Source organism: Canis lupus, chromosome 19, assembly GCF_003254725.2.
Source record: "Canis lupus dingo isolate Sandy chromosome 19, ASM325472v2, whole genome shotgun sequence".
NCBI lineage: Eukaryota > Metazoa > Chordata > Mammalia > Carnivora > Canidae > Canis > Canis lupus.
In genome coordinates this window covers 33976277-34003579 of record NC_064261.1, presented here as the reverse complement: position 1 = coordinate 34003579, position 27303 = coordinate 33976277, and the positions used below count along the sequence as shown (strand labels likewise).

General features: G+C 35.1%; 1 long non-coding RNA gene across 16 annotated transcripts in view; it reads left to right on the top strand.

Annotated features, from left to right (window-relative positions):
* Positions 1–27010, top strand: part of LOC112648220 (uncharacterized) — a 191404-nt gene extending 164394 nt beyond the window's left edge. For 7 of the 16 annotated variants that reach the window (XR_007403907.1, XR_003128874.3, XR_003128862.3 and 4 more), the window contains 5 exons: positions 19688–21251; positions 22671–22720; positions 22998–23107; positions 26226–26434; positions 26883–27010. This is a non-coding gene — a long non-coding RNA (uncharacterized LOC112648220). Of the gene's footprint in view, positions 1–3623; positions 3808–5565; positions 5690–13672; positions 15617–19687; positions 21252–22670; positions 22721–22997; positions 23108–26225; positions 26435–26882 lie in introns of those variants that run through there. The other 9 variants (XR_007403910.1, XR_003128856.3, XR_007403904.1 and 6 more) reach the window with 8 other exon arrangements.
* The last annotated feature ends 293 nt before the right edge of the window (positions 27011–27303 follow it).

Below are 27303 nucleotides of genomic sequence, written 5' to 3'. Positions count from 1 at the left end.
AAATAAATCATAAAATATTCCCCATCATAACTGAAGTTTCTTATTCAAGATTTCCATTTGGTGAACAAAAGAATTTTTCCCAAAAAATAAAAATAGAAAAACATAGACTAATGTGTTAACATCAAGATACAACATTAATATCAAAGGAGAATTTTTAAATTCCACAAGGAATGATGTAGAAAATGTCAATTCATACTTGTCAATATGTCAAAGCATATTTACTATGAATTTTTACTTGTACATTGAAATAATTGAAACTAATCAGGCTAGAAAGCATATGGATCCTTCTTCTAGCTTTATGATCCTATCATGTTCTTGAAGCAACAATCTAGAGAAACACACACTTTTAATACTTAGAATGCATTCTGCTTTCTACTGCAGTAAAATTTCCTATGTACCAAACCAGCCAGTTTCTGAGCAAGACATAAAAGATTTGCTACACTATCTGGCTCCCATCTCCCTTCCCAGTGTTGTTTCCTAACACTTCCCCTGGGTGCCATATGGACTGGCCATGCCCTTCTTGTTATTATTCCCTCAAGACAGCAGGCACTTTCATGTTGCCACTTCACTGCATGTGCTGTTTCTTTTGCCAGGACTGTATTCTCCACTCACTTTATTCTTGATGAATTCTTACTCTTCCTTCAAGACTTTGCTCAATTTTAAATTCTTCTGGAAGATGATGACACTAATCCCACTTTTTATGTATTCACAAGAATAGCTCACAACTTTTGCCTCACGCTTCAAATCACATGCAGCATTATGCTCTATTAGCAGTTACTGCAAAGTGACTTTTAATATCATATTTCTATTCTAAGCATTTATCCATGGCAAAAAACATGTCTTCACTCCCTTATGTCTTTAGCACCCAGTTAGGTTATCACAAAATGGGTCCTAAGAAGTCAGTACCAATGAGTTGATGTGGTTTGTGTGAAGTAACTATAATCAAGTCATCAGTACAGAAGACAAATCACAATTTTCTTGTTATCAAGAGAAGAAAAAAAGTTTGATTGAAAAATATCAACTCAGGGGTGCCTGGGTGGCTTAGTCAGTTAAGCATCCAACTCTTGTCTTTGGTTCAGGCCTGATCTTGGGATCCTGGGATTGAGCCCTGCGTCCCGCTCCAAGCTCAGTGGAGAGTCTGCTTCAGATTCTCGCCCCCTCTTCTTCGCCCTCTGCCCTCCCCACCTCCACAGACATGTTCTCTCTCTCTCTAAAATAAAATAAAATAAAATAAAATAAATAAATAAATAAATAAATAAGTCTTTTTAATAAAATGTATCACTTCATAGTTGGAGCACTTGCCAAAGAAATGGAATTGTATCTTTTTTTTTTTTTTTGGAATTGTATCTTAAAATGAGGAAAGTAGAAGTTAATATACAAAACAAGGAGTTTTCATTTTAAATAAATGCAATCTGAATTTTGTCAGTGTCATTCCAAATAATTGATATGGATGTTTATATTTGATCCATTTGCTTTTAGAATATGTTGGTTTTATTATAAAATTGACAATGTATATTTTACAAAACATGTAGAAATCAGATAATGATTAAGAGTACATCAATAACATACTACACAGACTTATCTAATGTTAACTTTGGGGTGAATTTCTTTTCATGCACAAAAATGTCAGGATATCATTTTAAAAAATACATTATGTAAGCATCTGTTAGCCACTTAATATACTCCATGAAAAGCCCTGGGAGACTCAATGGTGAGCAATATTTGCCAAACTCCTTGTCATGGTTAAACTAAATTAATTTTAGATATTATTCAAATCTAAAAAATACATGTATAATTACAAATAACGTAATGTTATAAAGGAAAGGTATATAGTATCATGATAGGATATGTCAGGGGTTTATGAGACCCAGATGAGATTAAAGGAAATTTTTCTGAGGCAGAAACAGATAACTTGAGATCTGAATATTGAAATTTGATGATTGATTTTAATGTTTTGTAAAAATGCTGTAAAAATGTCAAATTAAAAAACATCTGTTTATGTCACTTTCCCTGGATAAACAAAGTCCTTTGGATTTTGATTTTATCACAACAGAAATGGGAAACCATTGAAGAGTTTTGTACATAGAATTCAACAGATAATGGTCTAAGTTGTTTGATTTTTTAAAAAAATTAGCCACAAAACCTTATTTGCAAAGCAAGTTATACTTCAGTCTTAAATAGAGGGGAAAAACATGCCTTGGAGACCAAATGGATAATATGGGAGAAGCAGCAGCAAGGTTCACATTTTCACTTAGTTTCATGGGTGCCAAACAATTATCATTCCTTCCAAAAAATGTTTATTTTACAGGCAACCAAACACAAGTATGCTCTACTTTTATGAGAGTCTCTTCAAACCTAAACCCAAACATAAAAATAATTGATTTTCTGTTGATGGAAGAATTTACAACAGACTTTCCTTATATGAAGAGCTCCTGTCATGTATTCTACGTGTAGTCTATAGATGTATATTTATATTCAATTTCTTTTTCAGAAATAAATTTTCTGAAAAAGGCATTCTCTTTTTACCTTGAATCAAGCAAGTCTGAAATTCAACTTAGTCTTTTCTGATCCTGATCAAATAACTAGAAAGGAAAAGAAAATGTAAAAATCTCTGTCATTTTTATTTTGTATTTCAGTGGTATAATAATGTATGATAGTGTCCTGTTTGGGTAAAACAAAACAAAAAGTGATTCATGAAAACAGGGACTGATTTTGTAAAGTATAAAAATATATATTTATGCTTGTCTCAAGTACATTTCTGCAGTCCTCATCATATGTCTTTAAACCAGTGCAAATACAGATCATTTGGCAGTTCTTGTCATTACTTGTATGAAAACACATAGAGCCAGTTTAGGACCAGTGGGCTTCAAACTATAAGCACTAATGAATGCCTTGCAGTCTGAAATTCTCATTAGATGCCTTTCTGCATGTTAAGGCCACCATTTTAATAGTAGACAGACATAGTTTTGCATCTTGTTTTTGCTACCTATTTACTATGTTAATTCAGACAATTACTTAACCTCTCTGATCTGCAAAATGAGGATGGTAACATATACCTGACAGGACCATGGTTGGGAGAAGATAAGGTGTTGCAGATAAAATGCTTGGCATAATGAGGCTTGGAAGGACTGTGTCATAGTAAGGAGACAGATTGTAAATCAAAGGATACAACAAAGTTTGCCTAAACATATCTGAATAAGTTATGTATAGATTTATGTGGCTAATACGTGTGTATGTGTTAAACATCTACATACACACATATATATTCAATTTATATTACAAATATATATATGCATATGTATATATGTAGTATATACATATATATATACAGTGCTAGATTGCCTTAATAATGGCACTCTGAAATCACAGATTTACTATGAAGAACTGTTGTGTCCAAAGATATTTAGGCACTAGTGTCACAGATGCTTCAACAGTTGGGCAATAGTATCCGAAGAACAGATATCATACAAAAATTGTGAAATGGTATACAGAAATAAATCCTGATGGTCTGACAGGAAAATATAAATGAAGTACAAGATATTTGTTTTTCCGTTTTTAAGTTTAGAAAATGTATGGCTCTTCTCACTATCATTTTTTCATGTTCCTTCTTTCTGTTCTTTCAGATTCTTACAGTCATCTGGTTTCATTTGACTCTTTTATTTTGGTTAAAATGATTTTCCTTTGTCTATTGGATGATTGACTGAACATCTTTTTGGCCCACTCAAATGACCCAACCTCAGTACGGAGACCTACCTTTATATTCCTCAATATGTATGAAGCACCAGTACAATTTAGAGGGGAGCACAGGTAGGAATTGTTCTCAAGTAGGATGCGTTTTCTCTTCATACACCCAGACACCCAGACACCCAGACACATGTGCACACTTGTAATATCTACTTTTGAGGTGTCCTTTTTTGCTTCTCTGTATTTATGACAGCATGAATAAGATATTTTAATAATCTCTTTTTGTTGGTATGATCTAAAGTACATATTTTAGTGTACGCACTCAACTGGGTAGCAATGTGATAACTTAAAGTCACAAAATGTGTTGAGTAAAGCAATAGTGAAGATGAGAAAGGTGTGTATGGATGCAGGGATGCAGCACCATCAATGCAGGCTTATAATTTCTTATGCAAAATGAGGATTCACATCTTTTTATTTTCTCTTCTTACTGTCAAATATGCTCATTTTAAAGTTTATAATTAAAAAAGACAGCAGATGGTGAAGGCAAAGATAAAAGGAATAGGTCACTTAAATGACTGAGTATCCTCCTCTCAAAATTCCTATAAAAATATGCATTCCTGCATTATTTCACAAGATGCTCTCCAGAATAAAATACATAAAACAATTAAACATGTTTTTACTGATTCAAAAATATTTCATGCTATTTGTGTAAAATCTAAGTTATTTCTGTTTCCTATCTTTTACAATATCATTTAGGATGTAATTTGTATTAGTAATTAATATTCTGACAATTAAAATTTTTACTTTTAATATGAATTTTATATTTATCTATTTTTCTACCTTTACATTAATCATACTTAGAAAACTATTAGTATGAATATTAATTTTAAAATTAACATTAGAACATACTATAAATATCTTAATACAAAAGCTTTATCATATAACAAAAAGAGAAGAAATTTTTTGTTAGCATCTCCTGAAAGTGATTCATCATACATTTCTTATACTGATTTTACCAAAACAAATGAAAGTAAAATATATTTATGATTACAGCAATTGTTTGGCTTCAAAATAATTTAAGAATCCCAATATCTTGCTCTCACAGTTTTTAGTATATTTATATCAAGAGCGGTGGATAATTATTTAGACAAAAAAAATCATTTTGAATCTCAATATAGCATTAGAAGAGAGAGAATGTCTTTCCTCAGAATTTAATTAACAGCATCACTAAATCTTTTTTTTTTTTTTACAATGGTGACAAAAGTCTTTGCTTTACGAGATATAGTGGCAGTTAGTTCTGTCTCTCTCTTTTTGCTTTTCTTTCTTAATGTGTGAATTATATACTGTTCCTTAAAACCTGCAGTTCCAAATATGATCCCTGAAGTGACTATAATTTCTATGGACTCTATGGCTTAAGTTAAAATTTAACATAAGAAAATTGTTAAATGTCTGAACAACTTATATTTGATTATATTGATGACTTTGTTATGAAGAATTATATAATCAATAATTTTCTTGGGATCCCTGGGTGGCGCAGCGGTTTGGCGCCTGCCTTTGACCCAGGGCGCGATCCTGGAGACCTGGGATCGAATCCCACATCGGGCTCCCAGTGATGGAGCCTGCTTCTCCCTCTGCCTATGTCTCTGCCTCTCTCTCTCTCTCTGTGACTATCATAAATAAATAAAAATTAAAAAATAAAAATAAAAAAAAATAATTTTCTTAACATTTCACCTGACTGAATTTTATCAACAGCAAAATTCTTGCAAATATAAAATAAAATACTACCAAAAACAAAATTTAGTGAAATTTGGTTGCAAAATGTTTTTATAGAGAAACTAGATTTATGTCCTTCAGAACAATTATTTTATCTTGTGTCTGTAGGTAATTCAGATTGAGTTCAAAGTCTCCTGAATTTTGAATAAATGTGTAGATTTGAGAAAAATTGAAATACAGCACAAGGACACCCCACATGGATAGGAAAAGATATTAGTTGAAACTTTCGAAGGTAAGGAAAAAAAAAAAAGCAAACCTTGGAAGTTTGATAAAATTCCACTGTTTTAAGTGAAATTCAAGCAGAGCCTTTGGCTTGTATAAAAACAGAATCTGGGGATCCCTGGGTGGCTCAATGGTTTAGCGCCTGTCTTTGGCCCAGTGTGTGATCCTGGAGTCCCAGCATTGAGTCCCACATCAGGCTCCCTGCATGGAGCCTGCTTCTCCCTCTGCCTGTGTCTCCGCCCCCCTCTCTCTCTCTTTCTCTCTGTGTCTCTCATAAATAAATAAATAAAGATCTTTGAAAAAAAACAGAATGTGAAATGAATTTTCAGCTAATACTGATGACAGGAGAGAACCATGTAATTGGCAAACACAGTTTAGAAGGTGGTTAAGTGCAGTGTCTTTAAAAACTTTTCTCCCACCCTCTTGTTTGACATTCACATACTGTTAAATTTGGGAATATTTCAATAAAATGGTATGCAACTCTGTTGGGAACCAAGAGACCCAGCATTGCCATAAAACAATTAATTTTTACAGCCTTGATATATTTAGTTGAAAATTGGAATTATAGAACTTGAGTCATTTTTATCAGTAATTACCAAATTTAATGTATTTAATAGCACAGATTTAAGACCAGATTGCCTGGATTCAAATCCAAACTCTCAATTATGAGCTATATGACTATAGAAAAGTAATTAACATCTCTGTGTGCAATTCCTCATCTGTAAATGAATTGTTATAAGAATAAGATGGTCTAACCTTTGCAAAGCGCTTAGGATAGTGTCTAACACATAATAAGTGTCTAACACATAATAAGCATGCTATAAATGTTTGGCATAAAGTAGTAATTATTATAATTATTAAATATTGAAATAATTATCATTTAAATTATTAAAAATTATTACTATGTGATAAAAATTTGGCTTCCAATTTAGAAGTTTTGGTTTAGAACTTTAGCCAGAGAGTCAGACCACTTTTATAGATAAAATAAGACTAGATTTCTGAGGCTTCAAGTCCAAGGCCACACTCAGGATTGTGATACATTATCCAAATAATGAATGCCAACCTAGATACATATTTGGTGTTGACCTACTAAGCCATTATGGTGATACTTGACTTGCCTTCTGGAATTGAAACTTCAGTCATTGGTACATGTTAGAGATGTGGAAAGCACAAAGGTAAAAGCCACACTTTGAAAGAGCTGAGGTGAAAAGCTGAGATTTGACAATAGTGCTCTGACTCTGAAGCCTGAGTCATGCCTGTCTAACCTTTCTAACAATTTATTATGGATTATGAAATTTAAATATCTGTGATAAAAGACATTATAATGCGCTGAACCCCCATATGCCCATCACTCAGCTTCTGCAGCTGTCAGTTCACATCCAACTTTGTTTCTTTTTCATCCTTATCTATTTCCCCTGGTCTTAAAATATTTTGAGCAAATTCTTATATTTTATTTTATCCATTGATATGAAGATTAAAAAACACTTAAAGTAACACATCTAAATTAGTAACAATAATTTATTAATAAAATCCATTATCCAGTTTGTGCTTAAATTTCCAAGTGTCTTATACATGAAATAATGACATATTTTAATTTTCTCTGTTTGAAATTACTGACAAGACTTTTAGAATCTTTTTCAGGTTAGAATTTCCTACACCGTCTCTTTTCCTTCCATCCTATAGCTTCCCACAGACCGGATTTTGATACAGGGTAGTTGAATATGTTACTCTTTCCTCTGATTTCCTAAAAACTGATCATTAGATCCAAATTTAGTGTTTTGTTTAATTTTTTCAGAACTTTTTAGGTAGTTGATTTTTTAAAAGCTTTTCTTCGAAGTAGTAATTTCTGAATCAGTCTCTCTCTCTCTTTCTGTCTCAGTTATTTATGATAGTGTCTAGATTATTCAAAAAGAGTTTGAAATAGTAATATATCCATTATATTATTTCTTCTTCACTTTTTCTTGAAATAATTATTTAATCATAAGCTTCCCTTCATCTACTATTTGGCTATTCAGAGATTTAGTTTGTATAGAAAAGATAGGATAAGTATTTATTTTTCCCTTTATTTACTAGTTTTCAAATAAGAAGTTGGTTCTCAAATCTCTTCCAAGAAAGACAAATTAGTTTTATTATTTCTGTTTCAATATGAATTAATACAATTAAACATTTCTCTTTTGTTTTTTAACATATTTAATATTATATTTTAAATATTTTCAACATTATATAATAAAACTGTGTAAACTTAAAATTTGAAAAACTGAATAGTGTACAGTCATGTAACTGTCAACTAATTTCACAATTAACTTTTTAATATATTTATCATATGTCATATATCCATTTATCACATATTTTTACATCCATTTATCTATATTTCTATACCATCAGTGAAGCCTGAGTTTTATTATACAACTGTACATTTATCATTAAAAATATTTTATGAGGGCACTGGATGGCTCAGCGGTTGAATGTCTGTCTGCCTTTTGGCTCAGGTCATGATCCCAGGGTTCTGGGCTCCAGTCCCACATCAGGTTCCCCGCAAAGAGCCTGCTTCTCCCTCTGCCTATGTCTCTACCTCTCTGTGTGTCTCTCATGAATAAATAAATAAAAGCTTTTAAAATGTTTTATGAGGTACACAGGATTCTTTGTATCTTCAGCCTCATAAACATGGCATTCAGGTTGGTCTCTAAATAGTTATGTAAGGTGAATGGATGGATAGATGGTTTGACAGATGGAAGGATGGATGAATGGATGGTTGACTGGTTGGTTGGATGGGTGGATGAATGGATGCCTGAAAAGCTAAAAAGACAGAATGCAACTGAGAGGGTTGAAATTAAAGCAAAGCTCTTCTGTCTCTTCTTACCCATTCTCTTTCATTCTATGAATTTCTTACCTTGCCAGTTTGTTGCAATTCTAAAATGGAAAAAAAAAAGGCAATGTATTTTCCAATACTTAAAAATGCAATACATAGGCAAATTATGGTATACAACATCATTATGTTCATGATTATCATTGATAAGATTGAGCAATTAACTCACTTAATCCTCACAAATATTTCCCAAATTGTACAGGAGGAAATCAAAGCACAAAGACATTAGGTAATTTGTATATCTCACTTAAGAAATGTGTATATACTCCTCTTCTGATAACCTCCTTTAGTCTCTTCATGAAAATTGTAGAAATCACTACTGCTCAGGAATTACAGTCCCTAAAGCGGTTATGCCCATACCCTTTTCACGGACACAGCATTGCCATGATTTTTTTTTTCTTTTTGTGAAGACACACAACTTTTTCTTGGAAATTAAACTTCAGTAATATTACTAAGTTAAGATGCCCACTGATAGTTCCTTGAAAATTGGATCATCTAAAATTACTGCCGATTTCAGCATACTCTGTATTTCCAAGCACAAATCTTCATGCAGCATGGCAATAGCTCCTGGAGTGGCTTATTTAACCCTAAACTTTACCTATGGCTCAAAACTCATTGCAGAGTAACTTTCTTCCAAGAAAAAAAAAATTAAAAGAAAAGAAGTAGAGAGTAAGTGGGGAATAAGAAATTATAATGTCGTATGTGAATAAGTTGTTCTCTTTTCTTTTGAATCAAAGAACAGATTTGTCATGTTTCCCTGAGGAAATTAGTCTTAAATTGTGTACCTTTCACTTGCCAGAATATTAACAGAGCTGAATTATAATAAAAGGCTCAATTCCTTGAACTCAGTAGTTCTTACTCTTTTCATTTCCTGTCTTCAGATATTTAAGAATAAAATGGAGAGAGAAAAGGAGTTTATGTTAATTAGCAAGTAGTGAGAAAAGCCTAAAATGTGAATTACATAGTGAGTCTCTTCAAGGCTTTATTCTTTCTAGACCAATTTGGCCAATTTGTATTGATGGTTTCCATATTTGAATTAGTAAAATATAGAGGAGAGAGTTCTTTATTAATAAACAGGCTAGAACTCTGGATTTATTGCATATCTAACAAAAAGCATGAACTAAGTTTGAAGTGAGGTGGGATGAAGTTGAATATATTCATGTTGTTTTTGAATTGAGTATATACATAACATAATGGGGAAGTCATGGTCAGTAATTCCTCTCTGACTTCTTGGGAAGATTGACTTATAGTCATCCCCTTAACTCTTTCTAGTTTTTTCTCTTCAGTTTCTTTCACTTATAGTCCTAATGGAGCGCTTCTTCCTTATCTATCCCTCCTATCCTTGTAACTTAGCTAATAATATTTTCTCCCTAGAAAGACTGTCTTACTCATGTCAAGAACACCTGCTTATCAGCACAATTAAGTTAAAAGTCTACTTCATCTTATCAGCAGGTCCTAAAAATCCCTATTTTATAGCACTGATTAAGTATCCTGCTTTGGGACTTCTTCCTGCTTTTCCCATGACACCTAGTGATTGGTAGGGTCAAACTTCTGAATTGTTGCCAATCTGGTGGGTATAAAATGGTGTGCCTTAGTTGCTACTTTTTTTTTTCCCTCTTCCTCTCTTGAAGAGTGCATATATTTCCTATCATGATTATCATTCTGATTATTATTATGATAACAGTAATTGCATTATACTTTGATTTTTACCTTCTTATTTATTCAAACATTGTGTACTCCCTGAGGACTCAAATTCATTCATTTTTCTCTTTATCATTAATATCTGGCATTGAGCTATTCCTTTTTAAGACATTCTATCAACTAGTAAAAGATAATCGCTAGCTGTCACCCTATAGTCTGTGTATTCAGATTACTGAACATTATTGAAATCTAAGTATTTAAAATATTTCTTTTTTTTTATTTTTTTTTATTTATTTATGATAGTCACAGAGAGAGAGAGAGGCAGAGACACAGGCAGAGGGAGAAGCAGGCTCCATGCACCGGGAGCCCGATGTGGGATTCGATCCCGGGTCTCCAGGATCGCGCCCTGGGCCAAAGGCAGGCGCCAAACCGCTGCGCCACCCAGGGATCCCAGTATTTAAAATATTTCAAGGGACATTTATTTCCCATATTTATATGTAATTTGCTTTAATCTATAAACTTTTTTTTCATATGGCATGTTGTACTCTACTAAAATATAAATAGAGGTTGGCAAGTTCCAATATCATTGGTATACATTCATACTACCAGCCTGTCAACCAAAATGCTTTTGGTTTCTTAAATTTTTTTGAGGGAAGGTATCTATTTGTGGAGTTTTGTTTCTTTGTTTATATTCTTATTTTCCCTTCAACAAAACTGTCCACATGAACCCAAATCACTGTGTTCTAAACAACTGAAATTACAGAGAACATATTTGTTTTTCCCAGCCCATATGATTAAAAATATGATAATAATAAAGCTATCTCTAACATTAGGTAAAAAAAATATTTTTAAGTCTATTTTAGTTGAATGGGACAATAATTAAACTAGTCAATTCTCTCCCATTATTCAATCTCTATTCCTAAAAGAGAGAATTTTCACAATCTGGGGATCTTATCTCATAGGGATATGGCTATCTAGATGTATAATGTAAATAACTGCTTGCCTCCCTCCTTGCACCTTAGATTGAGTTGGCTTTCATTTAGCTTCAATTTTTGGTTACTTCACTTATTCACATGGGGAGAAGATGATAAGGTTTCGATTGAAATCCAAAGTCATGTGAATAAACAGCTATTCAGAGGCCTCACTCATGGCTGAGTCTCAGCTCTGGCCCCACCTCCACTCTACCTAGCTCCACTGGTTTGGGATGCTCATAAATTTGAGATGTTCTGACCCTTGTTCTCTAAAACTACTATGTTACAAGTAAGGAGATTTTCCCTCACTGGTTACCGATAAGAATAACTGAGAGGAATTAATTACAATTGTCTAACTATTTTATCTTAATTTGGGAGATAAGATATGTTAAAGTAAGAATAAAATTATTTTACACAGTTCATGCTAGACAACACAAAGTTGTCTCTGATTTAGTGTATTATTTTTAGCAAAAACATGTACAGATTATGAATCGTGAAGATAAATCTGCTCTTCTCTTTTCCAAGAGGAAAAAAGTCACACCAACAGAGAAAATTTCTCAATGTACAACCGGGCTTCTTGTTTCTTTTTTTGTTTATTCCATAAAATGTTAGAACTCCTAAAATAAACTTATAAAATGCACTCTGTGTCTTGGTGGATACAGAGTGCTTCACACAGGTTGTAGCATACACATTTAGAAAGTTAGAAGCTCAGCCCTCCACTTCTGTGTAATTGATATTTATAAAGTAAATGGTGAATATGATCATACATTTGGCAAATGGTAATAATGGGAACAGGAGAGAGTAATGGACTTCTCATGGTTGATGGTATAATTGAGAGTGATAGAATTAGAACAATAGTATCTTCTAGAACAATACTGATCAGGGATAATTTTTGTCCAAATTTTTTTCAGATTTTATTTATTTATTTGAGAGGGAGGGCAGGAGCACAGAGGAGAGGCAGAGGGAGAGGGAGAAGCAGACTACGAGGGAGAAGCAGACTACTCACTGAGCAGGGAGACCAATGCTGGGCTTAATCCCAGGATCCTGTGATCATGACCTGAGCCGAAGGCAGCTGCTTAACCAAATAAGCCACCCAGGTACCCCAGGGATCTGTATTTTAGAAGTAGAGTTTGTTTTTAAGAAAGTATTTAAGGAAGTATTACTGAAATGTATCCACTATAGCCTTGGAAGTTAAATAATGTAACTGGCCACATCCTTTGTTTCTTCATTACAAATACTGAAGATTTTTACTTTGAAAGATATGCTCCATAAAAACAAAAATCATGTCTGATTTGTCCTTGACTGTGGACTCCATTGCCATTGAAATCTTCTTCAAAGTAGAAAATTCAAACATACTGTATTAATGAATTTGTGTAGGAACATGAAATGTTTAACTCTCTTTAAACCATATCTACATGTATCTATACCACATATTCTATCAACAAATATCTTTTACTTCTCTGTATACAAACACACACAGTAGAATGAGCTACTTTTATTCATTCAACTAAACTTTGTTGTGTATTTCTATATATGTGGTCAGGTGCTGGAGACTAAGAAGGACAAAAACAGAAAGGATTTTTGCTTCATGGAATTTATAATTTCTCAGTGATAGATATCAGATAGCTATACAAAAGAATATTTTAGTCTGACACAATTGCTGTTGTGTCATACAATATATATACATGTAATATACAACATGCATAATATATGCACCTGATCTAGAGTGAAGAAAACATCTTCTAGCTAAGAACAAATATATGTAAGCTTCTTTTAGAATGTAGGACCTAAGAAGAAAAGTCAAGATTCATGTTTATTTTCTGCTGAGTCTCCACCATTGGGTATAGTGAATTGCATGTTGTGAGCACTTGATAAATATTGACTATGAATGAAAAAATGAACCAAGACTTGGACTCTGAAAAGTCAATAGAAAAGGGAGAACAGAATTTCATACAAAGTCTTGTGCAAAAGCTATGTGTAATAGTATTTGCCATTACCAAACTTGACACTTTCAGGAATAAAGGACAGTTTCATGTAACTAAAGTATCAAGAAGGAGGAACTTGCTGTGAGAGCTTGCACTACAAAGGGCCTGGCTACCCAAGTCCTGTTGTCCAAATTAAAGAATATAGCCAATATTCTCAAATTAATGTAGAACCATCAATGGATTACAATATGACTAAAATAGTCTTTTGTAGGAACATCAGTCTGGTTAAAATAAACAGCTATATGGAAGTTAAGAATAGACATTGTAGATGAATAGAGAGGATATAAATTAGGAGATTGGCTTCAGTTGCACAGACAGAAGATAACACTTATTTATACTAGACAGGCTGGGGTTAGTTGAATAATGCCGTCCTCCAAAGACATCCACATCCTACCCCTCAGAACCTGTAAATATGTTATCTTACACACACAAGGAATTTGTAAATATGGTTAAATTAATGATCTTGAAATAAGTAAATTATCCTGTATTATTTGGGTAGGCCCAATGTAATCACATGATTTTTTTATTAGAGGAAGATAGAAGGATCAGAGCCAGAGAGACAGATGAGAAGCTGCCGTGCCAGTGGGCATTGAAGATGGAGGATGTGATCATGAGCCAAAGAATGCAGGCAAACTGCAGAATCCATAAAATTAGCATAGGCACATGTGCTGATGGTGAGAAATACAAGAATTCAAGGGAAATTGATGAAATCAATAATGATAACTTGGACTTGGTATGTATATAGTGGTGAGACAAAGGGGATTATCAAGAATGGCTCCTATGCAACTTTCAGGAGAGATCCTTTTTTTTGAAGTTGGGAACAGTGGAAGAAGACCAGATTTGAAGCAGGAAGATAATGTTTTTCTCTTTGGACCTACTGTGAATGAGTTGTCTTTTAAGACATACAAAAAGAAGGTCAAGTAGGCCATGGGGATTATGCTTCTGAATCTCAAAGCTAGAGGACCTATAAGAGATGAAAACTAATCACAGACTTCAATAAGAATGAAGTTCTGATTGGAGCTGTTTGGAATGAGATATGGGGCAGAAGCCAGACTGAAGTGGAAGTGAGACGAGGGTTACAGATGAACAAGTGGCATTAACTGACATAAATACTTTTCTCAAGTTCTTTGTGAAGTGGAGAAGAGAGAATTCTGGGAAGATAGGAGGTCAAGGAAGTTTAGAACTTTTTTTGAGTTTTCATTTGTTTAATATTTGAGAGCTTACATTCTCAAGTAAAGAATTTTTAAAGAGGGAAATATTAAATATACAGAAGGAAGCATAATGAACATTTCAGGTTTTTGGTTTCTAAAGATGAGAGGGAAAAAAAAAGATGAGAGACATGCAGAGATATTGTCTGTAGATAAGGGAATGACCAGTATGTATATTATAATAAGAGAGAAGTGAGGAAAGGATCATTATGGATGCAAGTGAGTTAGAGTTTTCATAGCAAAAGGTTAAGAGAATTTGTGATTAATGGAATGTGTGATGTGTGTGTGTACGCACACATATGTATATAAGCTAACATACACACACAAGCATATATAAATGGTTTTTACATATATATGTGAAAAGCATTAACCAATATTGAACTGGAGAGAGAGATTGAGAGCAGGGGGGCAGGGAGGGAGAGGAGAGATGGAAAGGAGATCTTATCATCCTCTAAGAGTGAAGCTGGATGGAGAAAATATTGGTGAGAGAGTGAAGGTGGCTTAGATTTTGAGTCATAGAATTTTGGGTGTATATCTCTGCACCTTCAGTATCTTGCAAATGCCTGACAAGTAAGGAGAAAACAACAAGTTTAACTACTTTCCTCTTTTTTTCTCTATAGATTTTTCTTACCATGATCACTGCTCATAGATTATTGTTAATATCCCTACTGTTTAAGTAAATAAACTCTCCTATAGATCATTCTTTGAGCTTTTCACTAGAAATGGCTCACCGATCCCTATGTTCGTATTTATCCATTAATATTATTTTAAAATTTATTTATATATTAAAGAGAGAGATTATGAGCCCTGGCTCATAGGGAGGGGAAGGGCAGAGGGAAAGAATCTCAAGCAGACTCCTCACTGAGCATGGAGCCCGACAGACACAGGACTCGATCTCAGATCTCACGACCCCAAGATCATGAATTGATCCAAAAATCAAGAGTCAGCAGCCTAGCCAACTGAGTCACCCAGGCCCCCCCCCATTACTATTATGAATCACTACCCCCATATTTCATAAATTGAGGACCATCCCTCAGGTGCTTTGCTTGCTACATACTGTATGAAATAGAAAGAAGATAAGTAAAGGAGAGAAGTAGAGTGAGGAAGATAAATTTCCTTGAGATTAGATTTGAAAGCATAGAATTGATAAAAATGTACAATGCTAACTCAGATAGACAAAGACAGTAACAGTGACTGGTGGTTACAGAACATAAAAGTGAATATTTAACTAAATAAATACTGATAAAAGTAGATGACACAATGATGATAAAAATGGAGGAAAGAGGGTACAAGTTCCTTTCTCTCACATCCCATTCCCTTTATCTTAACTCAATAGCTGCAGCTCATCCAGAACTTTAAGGGTGAAATAGGTAAAAATTACTTCATTTTTGAATAGGAAATGAAGTAAAATTATTATGCATGAATAGCTTCTTTGTGGTATGCATTATTCTTGGTATTTTCAGGAAAAGAAAAAAAAAAGAGAGATAAGAGTATGATTCAGGTGACTGCAGAGGACATCCACCTTCACAATATTTAAGGGCTCTTGCCTCCTTTAGTTAATTTTAACTGCATATTTTAAAATTTAATTGACAGTTAACAATACTATTTAGCATTCATCCATGACTGTCATCGTTTTATGTCTGCTGAATCTATATTCTTATTCTTTAAGAAAGTAAGAAATGGTACCAAAAATGGCATATAATATTCTTTAAAATATGCAGGCTAGGCCAACATATTACATATTTATAGGTCTAGCTACACTTGATTATATTGCATTCAGTTTCTTGGAAGAGAGCAAGGTAATTGATTATGTTATTGTTTAAATAAAATGCCAGTGAAAATAATATTTTAAAAACCAGTTTGAACCACCCCTACAATGTTGTACATAAAAAGACAATCCAAGAAGAAATCAATATCATTGAGTAAAAAGACAAATTTCTGTTGCCAGCAACCATATAAATCACACCCATTGCACGCTGCTTGCCATTATTAACTACAGTCGTATCTGCCTCTCTGTAGCCAAATATGGAAGCAGGTGTGCATACAAATATTAAGCTAATCAGGAAACTGCTTTTCTCTATTTCTAAGGTAATATGGCTTATATGTTTCTTTCTATCAGGGTTGCCTTCTTAAAGCAAATGAGTTTTGAACTGAGTATCGAAAGAAATGCTGACCTTAAGGAGAAGAGACGGGAATCTATTCTAAGAGTAGATTGAGCAATAGCCTGGAAAAGTAGTAAGTGGGAACTGAGAGAGAAATTAAGGATGCTGAACGAACCAAAAGGATGTGTTACTGGCACTCAATGAAAAATAAAATTAGAAAAGCATTTGGCTTGGAAGAAAGAAGAAGAGAAAGAAAGAGATTTTCAGCTTACAGTGTGCTATAACACTCTGTAGAGTCAGGTACCATTTTCCCATCTCTAAGCAGAAAGTTTTATTGGTGATGCTGAGCTAACACTTGTCTACTTCATTGGCTTGTGCTTAAGTCCCAAAGGAATTTGCCTTAAAGCTTAGCATGCCTAATGTTTAAAAGTGTTAAGCCATGAATGATTGAGGTATTGTGTCTTATTTGAGCCGGCCAGATCAAATGCACTCTTGAAATGGGGTAGCATCCAGCTATATTCATACTGATAATATAGTATCATGACAAAACTGCAAAATAGTCACATGGATTAGAATGGTTTAAGAACGATAACCACAGCCATTTGGAAGATAAGACAAAGTACGTTGATTACAAAAGCTAGCATAAGACATTCCTCCAGTAAAATTGGCTTAAAAATAAATAAAACTGTTTACATTAGGGAGAAAAATTGCGTCTACTGAATATATTATCGGGAATGGAGCACAGATTATTGCTAAAGTTTAACTTGTAAAGAATCTTATATTTTTAAATCATGATTATTAGAGTTTAAGGAATAGTTTCTCTGCAACTACACTTATTGAACCTTTCTCATGGGATTTTTATGGAAGTATCTAAGATAATATACACACACAAATGCTGTGTCATTATGTATCAAATATCTCAGTGGAATCAGAAAAATTCAGTTAGATTTATGTGTATGGCCTTTGGGATATAAAATATGTGAATAAAATAGTTGAAAGTTTCACTTAATTTTCAGGCTGTAGTGGTGGCAGATAAATAGCTGTAAACTTCAGGGTAATAATTACAACTGAATGGTTCTCAAGGAAATACATATCTAAAAGCCTTTCTTTATTCTAGCTCTTAACCTTATTTTGTACTGTACATCTAAAATATCAAACATAGGGAAGCCTGGGTTGCTCAGCGGTTGAGCATCTGCTCAAGGTGTGATCCCAGAGTCCGGGGATGGAGTTTCACATTGGGCTCCCTTGCAAGGAGCCTGACTGTCCCTTTGCCTATGTCTCCGCCTCTCTCTCTGTGTCTCTCATAAATAAATAAAATCTTTAAAAAAAACAAAATATCAAACATAAATTCATAACTCTGGGAACTAAGTGAATTATTTTACAATCTTTCATTGAACCATTCATATAATTATAGATCTTAGTAACTATTGTTAATATAGGAGAGAAATGGTAGAAAGAAATGATGGAGGTGACTCATGTAGAGGGATTTGAGTTCAGATGACAAATGAATTATATAGATTTAAGATCAATTTGGGCATGTGTGTCACCCCTATATACTCAATACATTTCTATATTACTAGTTCACATAGATTTGTTTCCTTTTATCTATTACCTACCAAATTCTATTTGATTTTTTTAAGATTTTATTTATTTATTCATGAGAGACAGACAGAGAGAGAGAGAGAGAGAGGCAGAGACACAGGCAGAGGGAGAAGCAGGCTCCAGGCAGGGAGCCTGATGTGGGACTCTATCCTGGGACTCCAGGATCACACCCTGGGCCGAAGGCAGGTGCTAAACCACTGAGCCACCCAGGCTGTCCTATCTATTTGATTTTTAATTTATCTTTGAAATCCAAAAAGATGAACTCTAAGAATTCGACATGGATACTGGTAGAGGTAAAGTGATACAATGATAACCATGACATGTTTATACTAGTCAGATCCTTTTTTAATTGCATGTGAATAAAATTATAATCACTTTGAAGTTTAAGGATCCAATACATAATATAAGCATTAATATAACATAGTTGGGGCTAAGGAGAAAATGTTAAAAAGAAAACAAACACCCAAAACAGAAGTCACTCTCTGAATTCCAGGTAGAAAGAGTTTAATATAGGGACCATTAGGGTGAGAGAAGTCACCATGGAAGATCAGAAGGTATTTCAGTCCAGATTTAATCAGAAGAGCAGAATCACTACCAGTGATATAGAATAATGATTAGGATTTGACCTTACACAATGCAGGACCTAGCTAAACAGTTTATGTCAGCTATTGCTCCTGTGCTGGGCGCTAGACTGGCATCAGCAGGCCAGGTGGTCAAGAAAAGATGAGTATGGAATGCAAGAGAACAAGGACAAACTAGATGCTTATGGGAGATCTAGAACCTCTGAGGGAGAGCTGACACCTGCGTGGGCATCTCATGACTTCTAACCTTGCTTTCTATGGTAAGAGCACCTGAAGTAGAACCTGGTGACCTTCTGGCTTCCTGAGTGGTACAATTGTTTGAGTGTCTAACCCTTGGTTTCAGCTCAGGTCATGGTCTCAGGGTCGTGAGATTGAGCCCTGTGTCAGGCTCCACACTCAGCACAGAACCTCCTTGAGCTTCTCTCTCCCTCTCTTCCTCCCTTTCCTCTCTCTCTAAAATAAAATAAAAAAAAATCTTAATAAAAAAAGGAAGCCTGTGACCTTCATTACAGAGTTAAATATGCATCTGTTTGTGGAGTCAGAGAAGCTAAAGTAAGAGAGATACTGAAGAAGCTGTAAGAGCTATAAGCTGGGTTGCTGTTTCATACCCACAAAGTGAATCAGTGAACCCATCACAACACAACATTCAGAACCTGAATCAACCCTGACTTGTCTAGAATATCCATGAGTCTGCCTCACTCTTACGTTATGAATTTCACTAAATATCTCTCAAGGCCAGCTTCATTCCAGAACCCAAGAGAGGAAAGAATTCTGGAAATACAGTTCCAGTTTTGCTGATACAGAAACATAACAGAGAGACTGATAAAGGTTACTACAAATCAACTGGAAAGTACAGCAGGTCATCATCAAAAGCTCACTGACAAGCAGCTAAGGAATCTCTAAGAAACTCTCATTAACACTCTCTCCGCAACAGCAAATGGCTGGTTCTTAGAAGCTCATTGGGAAGCCACTGAGTCTTATGTCTTCCTCATATATAGGAGTACAACTGTACTAAGAGTATAATGACACTTCTTTCTTTTTTGACCCTCCAGATTTCCAAAGTGTTTCTCTTATTGAAACAAAGCGAGAACCATAAAGGGAAGAAGATTCTGGGAAAGGAAGTTCCTGGCTTCTCTCATAGAGTGCAGTAAAGCCCTTGAAAGAAGAAGTTCTGGGGTTGCTGAATTGTTAAGAGACAGTCCAGAAAATATAAATGGTCAATGTGTGTCCCTACCCAGGGAAGGATCATGTAACATGTCCTAAAAGGATCAGGAAACAGAAGAATTGGTATTTAAGCTGACTCTTAAGGAGAAATAGAAATGTTCAGGCAGTGAATGTAGAGGAAGTAAAGTAAGAAAGGTGGGGTGAGCAGACAGCTTGTGCACAGGCAAGAGTAGGCAGGAACACATGGCGTGGGTAGGTGGGAGCACAGACATGGGTAGGTGGGAGCACATGGCATGTGTAGGTGGGAGCACATGGCATATACCAAGAGCTGTAATAGCTGAGGAGGATTGTGGTCTGCAATGCAGCATGGGAGAGGAATGGAGGAAGAGGAGTCTGGAAAGGTCGCATAAGAAGCTTAAAGGCAATAGTGCGCCTCATGAGGGAATAACATGGGTAAATTTGCCTTTTAAGCAACAGAGAGTAGTCAGGCAACAATGAAGGAGAACAACTCTAAACAGTGCAACTGGTTCCCCTTTAAGAAAGTGTACATGAGAAATGATGGAAAGTGACTGATATCTGAAAACTTGAACATTGAACTAAAAATATGACCAGATTAATGAGTTTGATAAGTTGGGAAGGTGTCCTGGGGTCCTGACTTGGGTAGCTAGTGTTTCATCCATTGCACTTAAAGACACAGGAAGCTAGGAAAACTGAGGAAAATTATGAATTTGGTTTTAAAGCATTTGGAGTTGGCAACCTGTGAACTATTCACATAATACTGTTCAGTGTACAGTTGTGAATATGAGTGTCAAACTCAAGGAAGAAGCCTTGGTGGAAATGTGTTTGTGAGTAATTATTGAAGCATGGTTGAGATACAGGCGTGGATGAATGTTTGTTGAAAAAACAAGCCATGTCATGAATAATAAACCTCTTATTAAGTAGTTAATGAGAGCTTGGCATTATGCTTCAACTGTGGTTTTTTTAATAAGTAGATAATAATTTGTTCCTGCCCACACAGCAATAAGTAAATATCTCGGCATGTGTGTAGTTCAGATTCTAAACTTAACGAAGTAGGGCAGCCCGGGTGGCTCAAGGTTTAGCGCCGCCTTTGGCCCAGGGCCTGATCCTGGAGACCCGGGATCGAGTCCCACATCAGGCTCCCTGCATGGAGCCTGCTTCTCCCTCTGCCTGTGTCTTTGCCTCTTTCTCTCTCTCTGTGTTTCTCGTGAATGAATGAATAAAATCTTTTTAAAAAATTTAAAAAATTTAAACTTAAGGAAGTATAAGTAATATACTCACAAGGAACTGGACATAAATAGTAAAAATTGTGCATATTTTACAACTAGATTTTTTGCTGGACTCTCAGTGACAAATCTCACAACCTTCAGGATGTTGGCCTCATTTTCTTTGCGTAGTGCTATGGGGAAAATGGAAACTAGAAAAGCATATAGAGTAAGTCTTTGCCATAAAATTGAAATTCCATAGAAGTGATAAAAATAGCTGTGATTATATGTATCAAAGTTAAAAGTTTAAAAGAAACATTTAGATATTCAGTCATCTTAATGTTTATAAATGTCCTGCAGTGAGTTAGACCAGACATCCTCATAATTAACTCTATGTTCCTGTTTTGATGCAGATTTCAGTTTTCTGGGGTAACAATATCTACACTAAATAAGCATATATTCTGTTCATGCTTAATTGTCCGTTATTTTCAGTAATAGAATACTTATTATTTGGGAGGAAAAATAGCAATTGAAGTTTCATATTGTAATAATAAACAAATTAAGATATCATTACTACTTTTCACAATGCTCTGTCTTAAAGCACTGTTTGATTTGGAAGTGCATTAGCTTTTCCCCAAGGCCTGAAACACTAATAATGAATTTCAGGGGAAGAGTGAATACATAATAGAGACCTATAAACAGATATAATCATGTCTTCTAACATGTTAAGAGGTCTCTGAGTGTCATACTTTCCTCCTCTATGCTTTGTATTCAATCTCTCTCTCTTTTTTTTTTTTTTTTTTAACATGGGCAACAAAGCAAGGTTTATGAGCGATAACAAAGTGACAGGGCAAAACTCCTGAGGAGGAAGGGGACCTGAGAGGTTTGCCTCGGGTTTCCAAGTCTAGGGGGTTTTATGGGCTTGTTAGTGGCCTGTTTTAATTTGATTAACCTTCCCTGAGTCTGTCATCCAATCAGAGTTTTCTCATCTATCCATCAGATGGGAAAGGTCTGCATTCACTCTTAAAGAGAAAAGCATGGACATAAATCATGGACAAAATGTTGTTCTTGTGGACACATAATTAGATAAATTTACTTCTGGGGAAGAGGAAGCTTTTCCTAGAACATATGTTAAGATAAAAGTTCTGTTTCCTTCTAGTGATCTTCCTTTATTTCTTTCCTTCCTTTCTTTCTTCATGTGGCTAGATCATATGTGGAAGGTTGAGGAATATCACTGTGGCTTGTGGGGAGCCTAACTGAAATGACACATACATCAGAACTGCCAAGGACTTGTCACTTGATTTACAAATTAAGAAATGTGTTCTCATTTACAAATGTGCTAATGGTGAATGATAGGAGATGTGTGTTAATGGACAAGTAGTTCCTTTTATGTTTTCCATAGTTTAAGTCAGGGATGAAAATCTTTTTTGTGAATGGTCAGGTAGTACAGATTTAGGCTCTGAAAGTTACGAGGTCTTTGCTGAGGCTGTTCAACTCTGCTGTTGCACATGAAAGCAACCGTAAAAGATTTATAGAGGAGTGAGGAGATGAGGTTAAAGAACAGTACTATAGAAGGAGTGCTGAGTAAAAATATTTAAAAAGCATTCCTAAAGTTAAAAAAAATCTTGTTCTTGATCATGTCCTTCAGCTGCTCGATGGACCAACCACAGCACCACCCTGCCTCTTGACTTCTGTTAGGTAAGACAATATGTCTCCTCTTCTATAAGCCTTTTGTAGCTGCTTTATTTTTGCTGTTACTTGTAGCCTAATTCATCTTGAATTAATTCCCTTCAGCCAAATAAATATTAAAACATTCAACCTCACCACATCATGCCTTAATACATAGGTCATTTGTGGATATTAGGTACAATATTAACTGAGTAGTTAATGATAATTGAGTTAAATTGTAGGTTTGATGCTCATGGGGTCAGTTCAATTGTTCTATTTTATAATTGTGGTCTTCTATTTTCTACAGTTCAATAAGTTGAAAGAGGATGGTGGAGTAACATTTTATTCATTCATTCTACAATATTTATTGGTCAACTTCCAGGTGCAGGCACTGAGCTTGCTACTAGAGATTTAATGGTAAGTAAAATAGGTTTGATTTTGATTATAGGCAGCATGCATTCTTGTAGGTGAGGAAGACATTAATCAGATAATCACGAAGTTATGTCTTTACAAACTGTGACAAGTGCTACAGGGGGCAAGTACGGAGAGTCATGTGAGTCATAACAATGAGATATGGCCTAATCTGGGGATTAGAGAAGATTTTCATGAAGAAACAATGCTTGAGTTGGGAGGTGAAGGGTGTTCAGGAAGGAGAGAGAATTGCTTAAGGCCAGGGGAGAACATTCCCAGCAGAACTCCGAGGTTGTGTGGCATTCACAAACTGAAGGAAAGACAGTGTAACAGAACCTCTGAGAGCCTGGGGATCTTGGTGTGAGAAGAGTCTAGGAAGCAGGAAGTGGTGGATCCTTCAGGGGTTTGGAACTTTGGTTAGGGGCAAAGTCAAAGTAATGCAGGTGAACTACTTACCACCTCTTTCCACAGATAAAGACATTAAACCATTCAAAATAAAAGTGGCTGTAATTCTTAAACTTCCAAGTTGCAGCAGCAACTTTTGCAGGATTTCCAGGTCCCATACACAATCTCAGATTCAGTAGATGTGGTCTGGGGCCTGAGAATCTGCATTATTAACGATGTCACAAGGGATGCTGATGTTCTGGTTCAGGGACCAACCCTGAGAACCACTCGTACGTGACTTAACAAAGCCAACATTTTTCTTTCTATACTTGTATCATGAAAAGCTGAATATGAAAAGCACTCTAGATTGAGAATCAAGAAAGATGCCATTAATTGTATATCTGTCCTCAACTATGTAGGATTCAAGGTCCTTCTCTTGTTCAGTATTTTACATGAACATGTTTGCTCAGAGTAACTGAATTGGTCCTTAAAACACCTTCCTGAATGAGGTAGACCTGAGATGGTTATGACTTCTCCTGATCATTTAACCATCATTAACTGGTTTCTCCACAGATACCAGATTAAAATGGGGCTGAAGGCAGGGCTTCATGGTGACCTCTCCACTCCACATGCCCTACTCTTTCCATTATACAGCATTTAAATAAACATTATGGACATTATTCTTCCTTCCAACACTAACATTTACTGTTACTATTAACTGCCTGATAAATTGTTTTAACAGTCATGGCCCCACACTATTAACTGAAAATTAAAACTCGAGTGGTTTGTTATCCTGTCATTATTCTGAAAAGTAAGTCAAGTTTATACCACTTGATGTCCTCGGCAAATGACTTCAGTGTGGTTCTCTTCAACACAGAGACTGGAATCCGTTATGTAGTGAATATGATTCTATAGGAAGCAAACAAAGAAAAACCAATAATACTATAATTTTTTCAGAGGATGACAGTAGGGGTAAGCATTCAAGCATTTAATTCAACAAAGATAGCAATTCAAATGAGAATGTGTGTGTGTGTGTGTGTGTGTGTGTGTGAAGTACTGAGGACTATCCTTGTGGATTTATTTAGTCTCTGGTTTGTTTTCAATAAAATGTCTTCAAAATTTCTCCCTTTTATATAACCTAAGAAAACACTATTACTTCATTTCCCATTTGAATATAGTAGTTGATAAAGATGTTTTGTCTCACGCTTTCTGATGTTTGTCATTATGGACTTTATTATGGACTTAGCACTAATGAGACACTAATCCCTAGTTGCTTTTCATTCATATTTTAGAGTTTTCTAACAATATTTGTGTATTATTTTCAGTTCTTAAATAATTGTTCTCGTTGTGGAAAATGAGGTGAAATTTAATTATATTTACTAACGTGAATAAACTTTGTTAACCTAGTGATGGGAAAGGTTGTCAAGAGATAAATCATTCTTCTTGTCAACACTACCAAAGAATGTTTTTTGTGTCACTATTTTTTCCAATATCAATTTCAACATGAATAATACAATATCAACTTTAGAGAGAAAAATGTACATTAAAATCATCATGAATAAATATAATCAAATAGGAAAAATAATTAAATTATTGATTTCTTAGTATACTGCTATTAGCACATTGATTGCCTGTAATGCTTCAATGAATTTTTATTTTTTATTTGTTTTTTATTTTTATTTTTATTTTTTTATTTTTAAAATATATTTTTATTGGAGTTCGATTTGCCAACGTATAATATAACACCCAGTGCTCATCCCATCAAGTGCCCCACCTCAGTGCCCATCACCCAGTCACCCCATCCCCCCGCCCACCTCCCCTTCCACTATCCCTTGTTCGTTTCCCAGAGTTAGGAGTCTCATATTCTGTCGCAGTCACCCAGCCGCTAATCCATCCTCAACGAATTTTTAAAAAGTAAAGGCTTTCTTTGGAAGTTCAATAGAAATATCACCTTTTTATTCATTAATTCATCCATCCATCCCCCCTTTCATTCATTCACTGAGGATCTTCTATATAGCAAGTAAAGTTCTAGGCATTAGGGATATTTAATAAAACAGATGAAAAATCCTTATTTCAAAGAATTTCATTCTATGGGACAAATTAAGATAGATAAATAGATTATTAGTTGACAATAAATTCTATGGAGAAAAATAAAGCTAGGAATTCAGAGAGTCAGAAAGGCTGTTCTAATTTTAAATAAAGTAGTGAGGTGATCTTAACAAAGAAAGTGACACTTGAGGGAAGACCCAAATAAAATGAGGGAGTGATCCCTGCAGTTGATTACCTAGGCAAACAATATCCCAAACAGAGGGATGGAGGGCAGATGGAAATCAGTAGAAGCTATTTGGAAACTTGTTGAAAGTTAACCGTAAAATAAGAGTACAAAAAGTACCACAAATGACTTCAAACTACACAAGTCAAGTATTTCATTTCTAACAAGTTCCAAGGCTCCTGGTCCATGGACCACACTTCAAGTAGCACAGGTGTGTACACATGGAGACCTTCCAAGTCTTGAAGGCTAGTATAAAGATAGAAGACAAAATGATCCTTGAGATGAGAAATTGTAGGAAAAAACAAAGAGTAGCTGCAACCACCAGACTTGCTAAACTTGTAAATCCTTGAGAAATAGAAGAGTTGTGTCTATAAACTATTTAAGCTACTGGGACATTAGCAGCCCAAGGCCACACGAATAAGCAGTAACAGGTGAGAGTTGATCTTCTTCCTATCCTTCTACCCCTAGAAATGACTGCCAGATCGTCAGTGACAAGACAGGACCAAGTCACTCCTGCAGAGGCAGTGCCATGTTGAAGGGGGCCCTCTGCTGGACTGAAGAAAACATATTCGTTTTTGCCACATTACTGCATTGAATAAACTTCAGGCTTCTTGGACTAAACAAAAGAAGGAAGAATTAAAGACAAATCTCCATTTTCATCAGGATTGGGGCAGGATGTGAGATTTCAAATCTTACCTTGAAGAAGTAGAACATATTGGTCACATATAATTATTTGTATTTGCATTTATATGTTTGCATCTTTACCTCATCTATATAGAGTAGAAGTTCCAGGAGGCACAGGACAAGGGAGGCAGAGACTTTGACTTTTGTATTTCCGTAGAGCACAGTCCCAGGCACAGAGAAATTATCCAATGTATGTTGTGCTCAAATACTCAAATAATGATAACTGATTGTAAGTGTGTACTCATGCATTTTTGCCTAATATCAAAATAGGCAAACAAAAATGTTAAAATGATCATTTGCCCAGGGTTCTTGGGAGATATCATTTTGCCTTTTGCAGCTGCACAATTTACATTAATTATCTCAAAGCCATTCTTTGTTGCTTTTCACTAGTGTTCATTGTTTAAGGACCATTGTATCTTGTGCCTTTATATCAACCCTCAGGACTGAGAGATCCTCAATGTCTGTGCACCTCTACTACTCAAACTGCAGTCCATGGACCAGAAGCATCAGTATCAACTAGGAAGTTGTTAAAAATGAAATTTGGACCCCATTCCAAACCTGCTGAATCCCAGGCAAGTGATCTGTGTTGGGTACCTCTGGTGCACATTGATTTCTTAGCTGGTAGTATCATACTGTTTTATTTTGTTACGGGTTGTTTTTTTCTTTTTTTTTCCCCCTGCTTTTCTATATTCATGTTATGCTCTCAGGCAATCATCTTTCACAAATCCCTCTTGATTATTCTTTTCCTTCCTTTACTTTAGATCCCATGTCCTCTGAAAGAGGGGAAAAAATGTGCCTTAGGCCCTCATACAGGATGATGTCAGTGATTGTATACAAAGTATACCATTACAAGATGCTTTCA